This window comes from Rhipicephalus sanguineus, chromosome 10 (assembly GCF_013339695.2).
Source record: "Rhipicephalus sanguineus isolate Rsan-2018 chromosome 10, BIME_Rsan_1.4, whole genome shotgun sequence".
NCBI classification, from domain to species: Eukaryota; Metazoa; Arthropoda; class Arachnida; order Ixodida; family Ixodidae; genus Rhipicephalus; species Rhipicephalus sanguineus.
This window is the reverse complement of record NC_051185.1, coordinates 152052570-152070507: the sequence shown is the minus strand read 5'-3', so window position 1 is coordinate 152070507 and position 17938 is coordinate 152052570. Positions and strand designations below refer to the sequence as shown.

The 17938-nt window shown below is 45.2% G+C and overlaps 1 protein-coding gene across 1 annotated transcript in view; it reads left to right on the top strand.

Moving 5' to 3' along the window:
- The first annotated feature begins 2680 nt into the window (after positions 1 to 2680).
- LOC119372599 (uncharacterized) overlaps positions 2681 to 17938 on the top strand; it is a 28655-nt gene continuing 13397 nt past the window's right edge. Inside the window, exon 1 of the mRNA XM_037643079.2 lies at positions 2681 to 2888. The gene's annotated coding sequence lies outside the window, so the exon portion shown is untranslated. The remainder of the gene's footprint in view (positions 2889 to 17938) is intronic.

Sequence of the window (17938 nt, the reverse complement as noted above, 5' to 3'; positions counted from 1 at the left end):
AGAATAAAGCAGCTGCTAGTTAGAGCTTGTGTGTACGTTTCTTTTCTTCGTGGGTGTCTTGTGCGTTTGCGCTGTAACATTAGCCTCAGAATTCTGGTCGTGGTGTGACATATATACTGTGATTCTTGGTTAGACGCTTCGTTTCTTCCCTCCTGTGGCACAAGTCTCAAATAGCCAAAGTGTTCCCACTAGCTCGCGACACCACGAGCCACTGGACGCTCTGCTTTTCCCCTGGCCGACTGGCCACGAGTGGCGTGGCGCTACAACCCCGAAAAGGAAAACTAGTGCGGGTCGGCAGCAATACGACGCAAATGCAGCGCGGGCAACGATGCGGCATGGCCACCGTCTGGCATAATTTTCATTTTGCCAGTTGAGGCGTCCCGTGTATTTCACCCAACGCCGCGTGCGTTTGTATTCTGCCGTTGGTATCCTAGAGAACGAATGAGGCATGGCGTTATTGTCTAGGGCAGCGATCTGCGAAGCGAGGGTCCGCGGGTTCGAAACCCAGGTCGAGCTGTCCGGATTTTTTTCTTCTGAATTATTTTATTTGTGGCTTTTATTTATATATACTATGAGGAACCGCTTTATTCAGCCACGCTCGAGCCGAAATCACATTGATGATGATATATACAAATGACGAAGATGCACAAGTGATGATGGTATGTAAAGAGGAGGAAGAGTCATTCACTTTTCGCGCTCACAATACATATATTTGCATGTCCGAGAGTGTCCATATAATTGCTATCGCAATAATATGTCGAAGTGAGGGCGAGGAGGAGGGAAACGGCACCAGCTATGCCGCTACCTCAGTCTTCGCGCCACTATACTGGGTTACAAGTGAAGAGCAGTGCCGTCTTTCAGAGTCAGAGGACCCCTCCAGCCAATTGCGTCGCCTTGTCATCGTGACGTCGCGGCCGACCGCCTTCGCGCCGCGCTCACGAGAGGGATCACAAAGCGTGTTCTTCCGCGCTTACGGACCTTGACCAAAATGGCCGCCTCCGCTGTTCGCGACAATGAATCGTCGTCGTCAGTGAAATCGCGCTCTCGCAAACTGACTTTAGTGCCGTTCATACGTATCCCAATTTGAATGCCACGATAAGCGTTGCTTGTGTGTTGTGTGCAGTGTTCGGTAACAACGATCACCGTGGTGTTTCTTCTGCTTCGTAAGCGCTCGGCGCTGCCTGCAAACAGCCGCCGATGCACGTTCTGGAATATTTGAGCCGTTGATCGGCGGTTCAATACACTGTGCGATGTAAAGTGATCTTTTGCTCGGGAAATCGGCGATATCTTTTCTTCTAATTAGTATGTTACAATTTTGAATTGTGCTCGCCTGTTATCTAAGAAGTGTATCTTTGAAATTGTTGTGCAGCATTGAACTATTATCTGGAATATATTCGTCACTTTCGACACAATTGTAACCATTTTATCTACTACCACTCCTGCTTGGACCGAGAAGGTCTGCAGTATACTGAAATAAATAAATAAAAATAAATAAAAAGGTCGTCACCGTCGGCATGGCGTGGATGGTAACGAACCTCATTCGAGAGCAATAAAGCACATGCCGGTGTGACCTGCTCGGGCTCCATGGCCGAAAAGAGAGCCGGCAATGCGCAAAACCAGAATCAAGCGGATAAGAGAAAAACCGGAAGAAATTCAGCGTGAGCAATAAAGCAGCTATTCACTACTCCAGCTGACCAATAAACCTTTTCCCGTGGTTTATTCTAACGGGGAAATAAAAAAAAATGAACTAAAATTTGTTCGCTCGAGATTAAGGCTTTCAGAGGATCTACTATAGGGCGCGGACGCACTCATAGAAACTTGGGTCCAAGCGCTGCCTGTAGGTGCAATGCGGTCAGCCGCGACCTCACGTTGACACAGGGACACCATTGGCTGGAGGGGGGTCCTTTGACGGCGAAAAGCCACACCGCTTTAGACTTGTAACCGAATGTAGTGCGGAGCTGCCCTACGTTTTTATTAGACAACTTAAACAATATATTGTATCACGTTGGTTGGATATGTGCAATCGAAGATAACTAGGAAATTCTGCCTTTCACGGCGAGTAGAAGGAATTTCATATTATTCAAACGCCCAGCAAGCCAACAATGCAAGTACATTTATATATCAGGGTGATTGGAACAGTTAAAAAAAAGAAGTGAAGGTTTGCGTTGTTTAGAGCTTTTCCTTCTTTTTATCTGGGATGGCTCAGGTCTGCAAGGAGGAGCAGTTAACCGATTAGGGCCTCAAAAGTTATGCTTGAAGATACGTTATTACAGTTTTCAGCATTTGCAACGAAAGAGAACTGCTAACGCTGGTTCGGCTCGCAACGTCGTCAAAAGTTCAATTTTGAAGCGCTGTCGCTGCAACATTGCACTATAAATGGGGAAGGTCTGCCGAAGGTTGGCACAAAAGCTTTAAGATTGCTTTGTTGCTCAAGATATGTCTTCTCACAGTGTCTAGACATACTCGTGCTACTGTTGCTTTGTATATGAAGGCTCCCTTGTGCACTTCAGCAAACGCGTGTACACAAGCGACAAAGAATTCTATTTCTCCCAGAATAGCATATTGCTGTCTTTTTAGCGGGAACAATAAGTGGACCTGTCATTGAAACTTCCACCGATGACATCAGCGCAATTGTTTCATCTGCAGCAAAACGCCTTCAGGCGCGGACATCTACATGTGCGCATTTGCTAAGCTCGTAGTTTATTTTCTTATTTCCGCGTTCGACCAAGGTCTTCTTTCTTGACCAAGAATAGCGAACCGTCGTCAGCTATACCGACAAGCTGAGAGACAGCGGTGCGGCTTTTCGTCTTCTTCCGCAAGCACTTGGAAAGTACTTACCCATTGAAAGGAGTCTTGGGCCCATTGATAACGTAACTGACCTTGCGGATGTAAGTATATCGCTCCATACCCTAGGAACGCTTCAGAATTGCATCACTTCATGGCGCAGACCTAACAGCTCACGATTCTTACAGTTCTTGCTGTACATGAAACTTAACCGCGCGACAAATTTAATGCTCGTCTACTGAGTAGTGCGATAGACCAAATGTTGAAATCAATTGAAGGAATTAAATATGTTGATCAAGTTGGCTCTGTGGACAAACCTTTGTGAAGCGACATTTAACTCATTAATAAAAGCTATGTTGATAGCTACAAAAACAGCTCAACTTAAATTGAGGACGACACAGAGAGCCATGACAAGAAAGGTAAATGCCGTAATTTTAGGGGACAAATCAAGGATCAAGCAAGCAAGCAAAAATTCGCAGATCCCACGCATTGTGGGAATCGGTTTCAGGCGAAGCAGTGAGCGATTAGTTGTCTATGCTCCATTTCTTGGCTTTGAGCCGATCCTTACGAGGTGGATCGACCTGTTTTCTAAGCACAGTAGTTGTGTGCACGTCGTGACTTTACCAGGCACGTCGACTACACTGGTGTTTAAAGGCTAACTTATGGTCTAACGTAACGTCAACACTCACATTAGAGCACAGACGTCAGTAATATTGAAACGAAATGCACTTTATGGTGCAATGATGTGAATATCACAGTAATTTTCGTTTGGATGTTGCTCCGAGGTCAAGCAACGCTTGAATATAGCTTGCTGAATCATAGAAATACAAATGTAATGTTTATTAGACTTCTATAAAAGCGGTGCTAACACTGGAACCACAATTGACGTTAACCCGACATGACTCCTGTATCATAAGAGTACATATGTAATGGTTATTGCTTTGTTATTAAATTAGACAGCCAGCACTACAACTACAGCTTACGTTGCACTGACATTACGCGTTCATAGGGTGTTTTTCCAAAGCAGCTTCAAGACGTGACATGGCTCTGTGGTAGCATACCTGTCTGTCATGCACAATGCTTGGGTTCGATTTCTGCTGGGATCCTATTTTTATTGTTTGCGTTCGTCGGGCCAGCGCTACCAATGTCGCTTTTTCTTCACGCTCTCGCGTTTCAATTAGCGATATATGTCCTTTCCGTTCCTGAGAAGATATAAACTGTCACACATCTGTGGCGCATGCCGGCTTACCGTGGCCCGTGGTATACGGATATGTGCCACACGTGTCTGGTGCCAAAGGGTTTGACGACGTACTCGACAGCATTTTCACGTCATTCGTGTGATGATGAGAAATCATATTCGTCAAACCCTTTTACCCTCTCATGCCAACTTTGGTCACACCAAGTCAAGGAGGCCATCACGAGAACACCCAGACGTAGGCGGCTAGATGGATGGATACGAAGATAAAAACGCTCAGGTTCCTTGGGTTCGCTAAGAAATGCTTCGCATTCAAAAAAGCAGAGTCGGTCAGGGAACAAACGCGTGTTAAGAGCATCTCAGTCGAAGCGCAGCAGAAGTGGGGACAGGGCATATAGCCTAGATTCCAGGAGAAGGCAAGCACGCGATGAAAAGAGAGAAAGTTAGGCTTGAAGATGAGAATATGAAGTTTCCGGGGACAACGTGGCCGTAGCAAGCACAAGAAAGGGGAGGCTTTTGCCTTTCAGTGGCTGTGGTCAGTCTCATTGCGACGATGATAATCATGTTTTCATTTTATTTGCTGTTGTGAAGAGCGAAGGACTAGCGTACCTATGTGAATGCACCTGAGAGATGCGCAAGGTGAATGATTTTCGGGATTTCACTGCCTCCAAGTGAATATTCTTCATTATGAAACACGATAAGTTTGTTTCATATGCAGAAAAACGCCTTCAGGCTCGGACATTTACATATGCGCAGTTGCTAAGCTCGTTCACCTTTTATAACAAAGGGGGAGAGAACATTATTTCCAGAAATTCAAGTTTCAACAATCCTATGTCTAATGTGTTACCTAATGTGTTACATCCTAATCTCTACAAATAAGATCACGTATACTTTCCTTGGCATAAACATTGAGATGGACGGCCATGCCATAGCCGAGGTTACTCGGCACGCATACTCGGTTTCTGGGTCTAAAGCAATGACAAGGCCACTCACACGATAACTACCTTGAAGGCTGCGGTTAAACAGATTGCCAGAACAATCCGTCGCATCACCTACTATAAAATGGCTTTAAAGAAAAGGATACCCTCCGGCTGTCCAGGCCTTGGTTATGAGCAGAGTGACGTATGGCGCTCCGTACCACTCGCTCGACAGAAGCGAGAAGAGCGAGGCAGATGCCTTCATTAGAAGCGCTTTTAAGGTAGCACTCGGTCTACCCATGAGCCCTCCGACCGAGCGCCTCCTAGCGGTCGATATACATAACTCTTATGCTGAGCTTAGCGCGGCGGTCCTCATCTCTCAGAGGAATCGCCTAAGTGAAATTTGTACTGGCAGGCTCACTAGGATAGGGATCTCGCTCCACCTCCCGCACATTGATGAGGCGCTGTTCGACGTAGCTCAAGAGGTCCGCAGGCAGACCTCGGTCTCACCGGTGGCCACAAATATGCATCACGACGTTCACGCTGAGCGAGGTAATGGGAGAATAAACTGGCTCCGAAAGCAGTTCGGGTCAACTTCTAAGGTCGGAAGAAGTGACGCGTGTAAAGTCGTCTTCAACGTATTTAGTGTGTGTGCGAAACACAGTGCCGTTTGTGCACGCGGAGCACCTGCGACCATCGGACATCGAACCAACGGTACGACGTGACCCACCACCGGAAATGGACTACCACATGCGTCTGACATCACTGATGCTACGCCGACGGCCAATCAAAGCTCGGAGCCGTCGTCACCAACGACACTGCCACTTCCCGACAATCGTGCGCAGCCGGCTCCCTTACGACGGAGCACAAGGCAACGGCGCCAGCCTGGCTTATTATAGTTTTTAAAATTGTGCGTCAAGGAAGTGTTGTGACGTCAGTCACGCGGCCTATTTGCGCGCTCACAAGCTACTGCTGGCTGCAAATGCACCAAGAGATAGCGTGTGTATATATACTGGGCAGAGTATCATTGTGGGCGTTATTCTGCTCCGTACATCTTGCGTTGAGGCTGTCAGTGTGCGCCTCGAGGAGAAAGACCTTCTACGATACACCCCGTGTCAGGCTAGGACAGCTGCAGATTGCGAAACCAAGAACTGAGGCGAAGTTTTACTTCAACACAATGATCACGTAATTATGTAATGAAATTTGTCCTGCGATTCTGATGTGAGGATGGTCCCCCATGTCTCACGACCACGCGCTGTTAGGTTCTCTGCGGTGCGGGCCGCTTATGCGATGCCTTCGCGTTTTGTGCTCCAGCATTGCAGAGGAGGCTACCGCTGAGCAGGGGCCAACTTTAGAACACTCTGTGATGCTTTTATTCTGCTATGCCTGGCCTGAACCTTAAATCATCGACGACGCATAGACGGAGAGAAACGAGTAAATGTTGTATGGACCGATCAAACGTCTTCCTGCTTCAGGAAATTCATTTTCTTTCGTCGAAACGAAATAACATCACTGCTTCTCTCTATTGTTATGTTCCGCAACCCAAGCTGATGTGAGTCCAAGCTGCTGTGGGTCGATGAGAGTGCAGAAGTGTTGAGTGTTTTAGTTGGGCAGCGCCAGGAGAGGTTAAAGAAGTTTGCGCTTTAGCCTCCAATTAACATGCGTCGCCTTGGTTATCATATGGCTTGCAGCGATCGCGGCGGCTTGCAATAAGTCGACGATGAGGCAGTGGACTCGAGCACATCTGGAAGCCCAGACTTCAGGCTTGCCCCGCAACCTGATCTACCATACCAAGAAGATTGTCAAGGTTCACAGTTTTCTGGACTAAAGAGACAGAACTGACAGCTAGGCTAGTGGCAGTGCAGGGCAGTATCGAAGATACATGTATCTTAAATACTATCTTAGATACTCTATGGGTATCTTGTATCTGTATCGCGATACGTCTCGAAAGACGAGTATCTGTATCTGTATTTCCGATACACTCGATAATTTATCGTGTATCTTAAGATACAAGATACTTCTATCGCAACACAACCATGCGAAACAATAATCGCTGGCCAAGCTCCGCTTCTCAAGCTGGTACTGGTGTCACTAAGCCATCTGAATAAGTCTAAGGGCAGTGGCGTTATTTTATTTTTACGCCAGAGTCATTCAGAGAGGGTAGAAAATGAGGAAGACAAGCACGCGGACGTCTACGCCCAGCCGACGCACCTTTGGTTTTCTCGATTTCTGTTCTTTTTAGTTGCGCCAATGCTATGACACTTGCTCTTAGCCACTGTACTGCGCCGCGTACTCCACTGCGTGTGGCGTCTATCGCGCAAATTCTGATGTTGTTACAGTGTCGTTATTGAAGATTCTCTTGCGTCTTGCTCCGTAACGAAATGTGATGCGTGCAAGAATGGGATTGCTTTGCTTCGCGTGGATTTTACATATCAGCGATTTGAAGGATCTCGTGGATGTAAGTTTGACTTGCGGGCAATGAATAAACTTATATGCAAATAAGATTCTAACAACTTTAGCACCACTGGTACTGATGCTAGATCTAATTGAGTAAGCGGTTAACTAACAGAAAATATCTTCGCGTACCGTATTTTTCACATCCATCTACATTTATTCAAAGAATTTATGAAATCATAATTTGTTTATTAGCACAAGTGCTTTCTTAGCTGTCATTTTGCATCACATACATTACCTAGGTCTCAGCGCTGTTTTTTCGGTCTGGTCACTGCAATATGTATTTTGTAACGCGTTCCCGAAATAAGATTTCTGCTTTATTTTTCTGTCTGCTTTATTTCTACTACTGTTTACACATTTAGACGTTGCCAAGGCGATTTTGAAAACAAATATATTATTATGGGGGCGTGCCTTTAGTATACAGTACAAAATATTCTGCTTACCGCTTAAGAAAATAGCGAAATTGAGTTTGCATTATAATATTGCAAATCATTAGGAGCCATCTTAAAGACGTTAGGAAGGGGATTCGAGAAACGTTGTTTTACTGAATGCTCCGTTTTATTCATGAGCGTCCCAACGAGCCGTTTCAGGCAACTTTCCGTAGGCACTGAATTTTCTATTGTCTCAGCAGGTAAGTCTACGATACTTCATGCGCATAGCTATTAAGGGCGCTGTCTGTATTGTTTTTCTGTACTCATTCAATGTGAATGTTTGATACACAACCACCTCTCTATTTTACTTGTATTTGGTTCCCTGTTTTAGGCAGTCTTAAATATTTTTCCTATTACTAATCGACACGTAATAAGAGAGAGAATAACAATAAAAGAAAGGCGGGGAGGTTAACCAGGGCTGAGCCTGGTAGGCTACCCTGCACTGGGGAAGGGGAGAGGGGGAAGGAAAGTTAGAGAGGAGAGAATGGGAGCTATAAGCGGCAATAGTGCTAATAGCGGCAGTGTCCTGCGACGCTTTGTGCAAGTATAGAGTACGTCTGAGACATTTCTGCGTTGCACACGTTCTCTCGTTGAAGAAAAATTCCTGAAAGATTGCACGTTAGTGAGCATATCAACAAGGAATCCCTTACGCCAGCAGCTAAATAGAATCATGGAAATTCATTGCAATTTTGCGTCATCTACGTATATACCAGGGGTCTCAAACTCAGCTTATAGCCGCCGGGCCGCAGTCGCGAAATTTAGCTCCAAGGGCCGGGACAGTGAAGATGGTGGGGTCGGAGAGAGTTTGAACAAAATGACGTTGCCATTTGAAAGGATCCCGTATCTCATATATAGGTCATTTCTGAAGGGGATTTGGAGTCAGGATTCGAGAAACGTCGATACCGATGTACACAACGAGTGAAATCTGGACGTGGATTGAGATGTAGATTTTGTGTTCCATGGCTTTGTTTCAGCACATGGTCACCACAGGTTCCTCACGAAAGAAATGCTTGAGACCAGACATGTCTGTGTAGCTCAGGAACATACTTATTTAGAAAATAAAAACAAATGGGAAGGAGACGGTCGTGTGTGCGGCCGGGCCGCTAGTGAACGGTCTCAAACCCCGTATACACCATGCGTTCCCCCCTCTCCCCCCCCTCAAAAAAAAAAAAAGCCGCTACCAGCGTTGCTACTGCTGTACGCCTGTTCGGATATACGGTATTGTGCAAACCTTCTTTTACGGACAAGGTAAAAGTCCACACCGTTATTTGCACCATCGTGCGAAGGCTTCCTATTGACGTTATTGTGATTATATGGTAACCCGCTAGCTGGTCGGCAAGCTGAGCAGCGACTCCCATTAAATGCAAAAATGACAAGCAAGAACCGCTGTCAGCGAAGTGTATAAAGAGTCGTCCTGTGAAGTAGCTAAAACAAGCCCCAATAAGTTGTTTTGGAAGGCAACTAATTCATTTTGAGAGGAAAGGGCAAAACTATTGAGATAATAACAGACATTTCATTCAAGTGAAACAAAATAGGTCACAGTTAAGAAATTTTCGAGCAGTCATTTTCGTGCATAGGCGTTTGCTGCTACATTATATGAATCTATAATAACAAATTTGAGAATGCATCGAAGTATCTTAAGATACAATTGTCAAGTATCGTATCGGATACAATTATTGCGGCAGTATCTTGTATCTGTATCTCCAATACTTTTGCCTGAGTATCTTGTATCGTATCGCGATACAATTTCAAAGTATCTTTGCCCAGCCCTGGCTAGTTGGTACTGATTCATCTTCAGTTGACTTGTACAGCGCAGAATACAACTAGGACGGCAAAGAAGCACACACTCTCAGCGCTCTTTATTCCTCTCTCTCTCAGCGAGGATGAGTTCACGGAGTTGTATACGCAAACGAACAGCTGAACATCGCTACAATACAATTGAAAATATTTATTATACTCATATGAATCCATCTCGCCAGCTGCAATAAGTAGCCGCTGCCGATGTTATCGGCGGGCAGCCGTCTTGAATTAATTTCAGAACAACACACTCTCCGGCTATTCCAAAAAAAAAGTTGAGGTAGTGCTCGGATAGTGATAAGCAGTTTAGCGTGCATGCACGATTTTAACGTCGCGAGATTTCACGCGTTTGTGACGTCGCGTAATGAGCTAACAATTTTATGGCACACCGAAAAATTTTCACGAATCGCGAAGAACCAATATGTCGTACTGAAACGAGTTTATTCTCGTTTTTTTTTACGTATTCGTGCATAAGTGACGCGATGGATCATTCACACGTCACTTATGCACGACTACGATGCAATGAGTATACAGAATGAACTACGCCTTTAATGCCACAAATTCTGAATTTTTTCGAAGAAAATTTATGGTTCATAACTAAAGAAATATAATAAGTGAAATAACAATAATAATAAAAACGCGCTGAAAATGCTATTTCGACTACCAGCAAACGAGGCAAACTATAAATCTTGCGTTTTTTTTTTCAAGAGCCAAATGCAGAAACCGAAACTAGGCTAAATTTCACGGGAGCGTAAAGCGTGCCTAAGTATCTTTAACTTCTAAAACAGTTGGAATCAAAATGGGGCAATACCTGATTGTAAGGCCAACTCAAAAAGGCAGTTTCTAATCAAAATTAGCGAAATCCTGCATCTGTTTCAATCAAGCTAAGCCACATTCATTAACCCAGCGCTGCGTCAACAATAGTGACCAAAACAACCAACATGGCCTCATCCAAACTGTTTCATTTGTGTCCTACTTGTTTTGCTATCGTGTTTACGTTCTACAATTAGTTTTGCTAGGGCGAGTTGGCACTTGCTGATGGACATGATGTTGTAGGGCAGAACTCGAATATAAAGAGCAAGAGACCGATTTTCTTACTTCTTTTTGTCTCTTAGTGTTTCTTTTCGAGTTTAACGCTAGAGTATCCTGTCCTCCTTTCGCTCCAAGATAGCATATTTGAAATAAAAGATATATGAAATGAAGACATTGGGCACGGCGATCTATTCCTTGAACAAGAAGTGATCCGAAACGGCACGGCATAAAACGAGCTCGGAAGAAGAAGAAGAAGAAGGAAAAAGAAGAGCGGGAGCACTTTTCAAGGCATTCAATAGACGCCAAGAAGAAGAAAATGCTGCCTACAGCACACAATAGCGCGCCTTCCGCATGCACTTTTACTTTTACCTGCTCAGGTCTGGTCTGTCTCAGTCACATTTATGCCACCACTGCACCGAGAGTGAATCTCTGCACCACTTCTTTATAACATGCAGATTGTACAAAAATCAAAGAAAAATACTGCTAGAAGAACCCCTCCGAAGGATGGGATTAAATTTATCCCTTCCGATGGTTCGTCCCTTTGGTGCAATTGAATTGGGCCACAGCCACAGGAACCTTTTCGAAGCCGTATGCGATTTTGTACGGGAGACAAAGCGAATTGCTTATTAGGTTATTTAATTTCATGTTATTTTTCATCCATACTGGCTTCAAAACACACACACACACACACACACACAGATATATATATATATATATATATATATATATATATATATATATATATATATATACATATATATATTTCTTTTTTTAAAATTTTTCTCTAGCCTTGAATATTAGTGTGAGTTTTTCCTTACATGTCCTTTTTATAAACATATTTGAAATGTAAAACACTTTTATCTCAAAAATAAGGTGCCGCCCGTTTCATGGCCGATCCCCGCAGTGGGTTGCGCCAGGTTGCCAAGGTCCAACCAACCAACCAACCAACCAACCAAGCAACCTTTCGCATGCAAAGGCCACTCGCTTTTCAAGTCCAGCCATCGCCATTACGCACATGCGACGAAGGACGGCACCGACTGAAGCAGAAGGCTGTTGTTAATTTTATCGCAAAATATCGTTTTACGCTACATTCGAATCGTTTTAGACTTCTAATTTGTTTTAGACGAGCTAATTCAAGCCCAAACGAAATGTTCGAATCTATATAGGAGCCAAATACAAATTGTTCTCCTGAATACCGACGAAGGGGATATATATATATATATTAGCCGAAATATAGATTCGAGGTATTTAGGGGACAGGAATCCACTGAAAAAAAAATTCTTGGAGCAGGCACGACCCCATTTTCAGTCGCAAAAAAGTGTGTTTTTCCCATGTTCAGTTAAGTGCTTGGATATTTTAGAAAAAAAGATGGCTCATCATTCCTTCATAGGAATCGGCATAATACAAAAGTGAAACGTATTGTCACAGAAGTAGTTTATTCCTTATAGTGAATTGGTATATGAGAGCTTGTACAATGTCTACTGTTGTTTGGCAGATATAGCATCGCTTGATGTGGACGCAACGCACTCACGTTGACGCCTAGTGGTACATCTCCGTACCAACGACAAATGCCCATGGTCATGATTTAACCCTTGCGGTAGCTGAAGTTCTTCACATATACGTGGACACCGCATGGTGAATCCCGCGCAAAGATGGCGTCAACAAGCATATAATAAACACTAATGCTCGATATGCACTCCTTCAAAACGTCGTGAAATGCGAAGTGGAACGCTACGCGCGTCGTAGCGTCGTGTCTTCCCTCTAGCCTGGCCGTTACTTCTCACAGGGCGAGCGGGGAACGCGGTGCGACAGCAAGGGGAGTGTCGGAGAGCTATTCGTCGATATGGATGGATGCTATGAGAGAGGCTTGCGCTAAGGCCGCCACCTCGCTGTGTGTTGAAGCGTTGACGGAATTAAACCTCTATTGGAAACGCGCCGAATGGGATGGTGGTTGCAACGGCGCGTTTTTTAAAGGCGAAGCATTTCCTAGTGAATCTTTGGCACTTTGAATATTTCTATCTACATATCTATCTACATGTCTATCTATCTATCTATCCATCACCTACGTCTGGGTGCTCTCATGATCGCCTCCTTAACTTGGTGTAGACCAAAATTGGCCTGGGAGGGTAAGACGATCTGACGAATATAACTAGTCGGGTCATGACATGAATAACATGAAAATCCTGTCGCGTACGTCGTCAAACCCTTTCCTCCAGACACGTGTGGCACATACCCGTTTCCCACGGCCCGCGGTGTACGGGTATGCGCCACAGGTGATTGACAATTTTATCTACCCAGAAACGGCGAGAACAGACAATCGTAATTTAAATGCGAGAGCGTTAAGAGAAACCGACATCCGCAGCGTTGACCCAACGAATGGAAAGAATAAACATTAGGATCCCAGCAGGAATCGAACCCAGACATTCTGCGTGGCAATCAGGTATTCTACCACAGAGCCACGCCAGGTATATAAACTAGCTTGTAAAAACAGCCTATGCAAGCTTAATGTCGGTGCAACGTCAATTGTGGTTGTGATGCTGGCTATCTAACAAGAAACCACTAAACACTACATATGTACTCCTAACACACAGGCGTCATATCAGATTAACGTATGTGGTCACAGTGTTGGCTCCGCTTTTATAGCAGTCTAATAATCATGACATTTTATTCCTACGATTCAGCAAGATATTTCGGATCATTGCTCGACCCCGGAGGAATATATTAACGAAAGCTACGTACGACATTCACATGATTGTACCATGTGAATATAAGTTACCCACTATAAGTTACCCTTTAAACGCCAGTGTTGTTGACGTGCCTCGCAAACCCACAATATGCACACAGCTACTAAACTTAAAAAAACACGTCGATCCCTCTCGTAACGCTTGGCTCAAAGCCATAAAATACAGCATAGAAGTACTCGCTGACTGCTTCGCATGAAACCCATTCCCACAATGCGTGGGATTTGGTTGGTAACAACTTTATTGATGGTCCGGCAGAGCTTTCGCCGACTGGGCTTTAGGTCTCCCACGTGGGGACGTCGAGGCCTTGCCTCACCGCCGCCTCGCGGGCCTGCTGGACAGCCCGAAGTTGGTCGCCGAGGCTGGGGCTGCGCAAGGCAGCGGCCCACCGCGGCGGAAGCCATCGGCGCTTGCCCGTTGCCGATAGGGCGAGGTGGCTACATACTACTACTACAGAGGAGGGAATGACCCACACCCTAAGGAGCTTCGCCCCTAAAAAACATTCTGCAGATCCCATGCATTCTGCAGAATGTTTTTTAGGGGCGAAGCTCCTTAGGGTGTGGGTCATTCCCTCCTCTGTAGTAGTAGTATGTAGCCACCTCGCCCCATCGGCAACGGGCAAGCGCCGATCGGTAAAGTCGTCCCCCCCCCCTCTCTCGCCTCGCGACGCCGACGCTCCGCGCTCGCTGCGTTGCAGATGCTTGCTCTACAAGTGAGTCCGGTTGAGGAAAATATTATTGAGTCTGAGTCCGAGTGAGCCGTGAGCGCAAAATATATTTGTTGAGTGAGTCTTATGGAGCTCCACCTTTTATTGACGACATATGGTCATATCTATTCATCTTCAGAATTCATATCAGCCTTGTATTGGCTTACGTTTATACTCAAGTTTATTCACACATATCTCAATGCAATAGCGTTCATGCGCCACCTGATTGTTTATTGATTAGAGGCGTAAGTTGGCAGTGGGGGGGGGGGGGGGTGCTATTACTTTCCCCCGCGAACTCTTTCAGGGGAAGTCATTGATATCTCCTGTGAGTCGCGTATTTCTTAATGTCCTAACTGGATTGAAACCACTGATAACTCGTAATTGAAGGCACAAGTTCACAAGGCGTGCATGCTACGTCAAACTGACTGTACTTTTTCTATAACGTTACTAAACACTGCTAGCATGTTCTCTCTCTGTAGTTGCAAAATTACATTAAATTGGGTGCGAATTAAGCTCTCTCTCTCTCTGTATATATATATATATATATATATATATATATATATATATATATATTTCTCACGAAGTGAAAAAGGCTTGCTTGCCCCCCCCCCCCCCCCCCCCCACTCGCGAAGAAGTTGGTGCACCACTGCGCAACGGCGTCATTTATACGTTGTAAAGAAAGGGCAAAATGGCGCACGGGCTTCCCGTGCGTAGGATTGTTCAGCTCCTTCTATTGGCCTTGTCTTGCAGCATCAGCGGCGACTGAAAAGTGGTCATGCGTCCGCGTGAAGATCGAGTTGAGGGTAGGCGTCCTTTTCGTTGTATTTTGAATTGTCTAGGCTGAATAACTTCGGAGTGCGTGTCCCTGATGCTGCCGTTCTTGCTACAGTGATCTACTCCGCCTTCAGTCTACGCAACCCGCAAGTCCAAAAATGTAAAACAAAGAGGTCTTGGAAACTGTCGCAGGGCCCTTTTAAGACACATACGCAAGTTCACAGATGAATTCATTTCGAAATTCAAGTGTTCATCTTTAGATATGACGATGATATGTTGTCCCCCTAATACGGCTCGTACCCACACTGCCAACTTGGCCGAGAATAAAACATGTGAGCTTCGAAATAATGTATTGAAATATAATGATCGAAATTAATAAGAAATTAGAAAAAAGCGATCGATTGCAGGAATTGTGGACTTGCACTTTAGACCAGACGGCTTAACATTTATCCTGAACGTATTGATTGAAGTCCTCTTGATGCTTGTTTGTTACCTCCTCACATTCAGGTTATTGCAGGCAAAGTGAACACACAGCTTTTCGCATAGACGAAGTGAGCGCACAGCAACGCACGCCTCGGGTCTCGCTTTTATTGCTTGGCTTTTCTTTTTTCGGACAATTTCTTTTGACACCTACTAGGCCACCAACTCATGTAAATCTACGGCTATTACCTTAAAGGGGGCAACACAACTCCTATTTTATGCCTGACATTTTAAGCGCCATTGTGAGCATTCACGAATACGCCGGCCAATGGTTTACAGTATTCGCATTTCTCTGAGCTGCTTTAGTCGTCTCGTTCACGGACTTTTATTAATTGTACAATGTAGCGGTTGGTATCTCTGGGACTATATCCTTGCGTTCTGGTTTTGCACTATGGAAATAGTACGGAATCTTGGTAATGTCGGCTGAAAGGCAGAACTGCAGCGCGAACTTCTCGCAACACCGCCGAAAAAATTGGCGCGTATCTGCGTGATTTGCTGCAAAGGTCGTCGAAAGACGATAAAGGAGCGCTGCGCTAGAGTTACTGTATATGCGACCTTTGGGTAGGAGAGTTGCGCATAGGTCTGGCTAGCAACCATGGCTCTGTCGCGAAGTCTAAATTCGTTTTTGCAGGCGACATGCCTACCGGGTCACCGGTCGACATGTCTGGCTTGTCAAAGACCGGTGATTCACTTTAATGTGAATGACTAGCGTCAATCCAGTTCGCTGCAGCGGCGCCATCGAGAAATACAAAACTTAGCCCCAGCGTCAGCGTCTTCGCAACGCATGGTTGCTTGCGCCGTTTGGAAGATAGATGCGCAATTCTGCTACCTAAAGGTAGCATATGCAGTAATTCTACGCTGCGTGAGATATGGGCGCTATCTGGCAATACGTCGGGAAACGAGCTTGTGCAGAGGGCACGGAGGAGGAAAGTTCTTTCCTTCCTCCGTGGCAGAGGGCTTTCGTCGGCGCGTCGTATTTTCAGCGCAGCTTAAGAAACTAGGGTCTTTAGAATTACGTATCTATGCATTTTCCAATAAAGGAACACACCACCTAATTCTTACCTAGTGATGGTGCTCTTCAGATATGCGTAATATTTACTTTTTGATCGACAACGTTCACAAGTATGAACAGCCGTACCAGTTCAAGCTGGGTGGGCGGTAAGCAAGTGGTTCAACTTTGGTCGGGTGGTTGAATCGGGTGACAGACAGACAAAGAGAAAGAAGGACAGACAGACCAAAATTTCTGCGTTTAAGTTCCCCAAGAAAGACTCGTCTTTATATGAAAATTGTAGGCGACCGTAAACATTTACGTGGTTGTCCGGTAGTGGCGCTCGCACATCGGCATTGGTGTGGGGCTCGTGTACTCCTTGGGCTATCTTTGTGTTTCGTCGCGCTGGCGAAGCGGATTTTAAAGGCCATGTGGAAAGAGGCGCGTGGTTGAGCTCTCCTCTGCCAGGTGCCCCAACGATCCCCGCTGATCAGAAGAAAACCGTCTGCTCTTTCCTAATTAAATGCGTTTGCATCAATAATTGGGACAGTTAGCGGATTATTATCTTAAGTAAACTTATGCTCCGATATCATAGCTGTCCATATAAGTGTCAATTTCAACAAAAACCATCGATTTCGTACCAGTTATATTTTTGCAAACAGCTTTCTTGAAGCCTAGAATAACAGAGAGCTGAGCTAGTTGGTGAGTATTTGTTCCAAAAAGACAGGGCTTGCTAACACGGACACAATAAAGAATTCAGGACACCACAAACGCCTGACTAACGACTGAAGAGACGCACAGCGGCGGAAAAGAAAGAAGACACGAAAACTTATCTGCGCATGCCTATGCAATAGGCAAACCTATCAAATCGGCACGCGTGGGAGTCTACGTGGAAGATAAATGTTAAGGTAGTAGTTGATTTCATCTTTATGCAGGTTAATGGACGATTGGCTCACGCATGCGCTATCACTATTCTCGATATGCCATGCCTCAATCATCAGGTGCGTTTCTTCATTTTTATCCCGGTACAACACTGCGCATTCATCGAACTTTGTCGTGCACTTACACTCTCGGCGGTGTAAAGATAGAGTAAATGGTGAGCCTCATTTGCATTGCCACAAATGAGTTGCCACTAACTTTAATATTCGGAAAACCGAAGTAAGTGATCTACCGGATATGCTTGGTAGAGAAACAAGAGTGACACTGGTGCTGGTGCACTTAAATGAAAAAGCGCTTTGACGCCTTTATCTGCGTGGTCTTACGTGTAGTTTGGGCTGCCATTCGAATGTGTGCGCCATAATACTGCCAAACAGATTTACTAAGGTGAAAGCCTTATATGCCTCACTAAACACGAAATTTGACCGTCGGCGTCCCGCGTCGTCGGTGGCGTCTCACGTCCTTTGGCGTCGGGACGATCCAGTGGTGCAAAAAAGCATTATTACGTCATGACGTCACCATATGACGTATCATGACGTCAAGAAGTCTGGCGTGACGTCATGTGACTTAAAGGCCAACTCCGGCGATTTTTCGAGGTCAGTGGCTATCGATAAAATTCGCTGGGCACGCTCCTTTTCACGTTCCCGTTATTTATGCCAAATTACAAGCTGGAGAGACGCGCACATTCATTACAAATGAATTT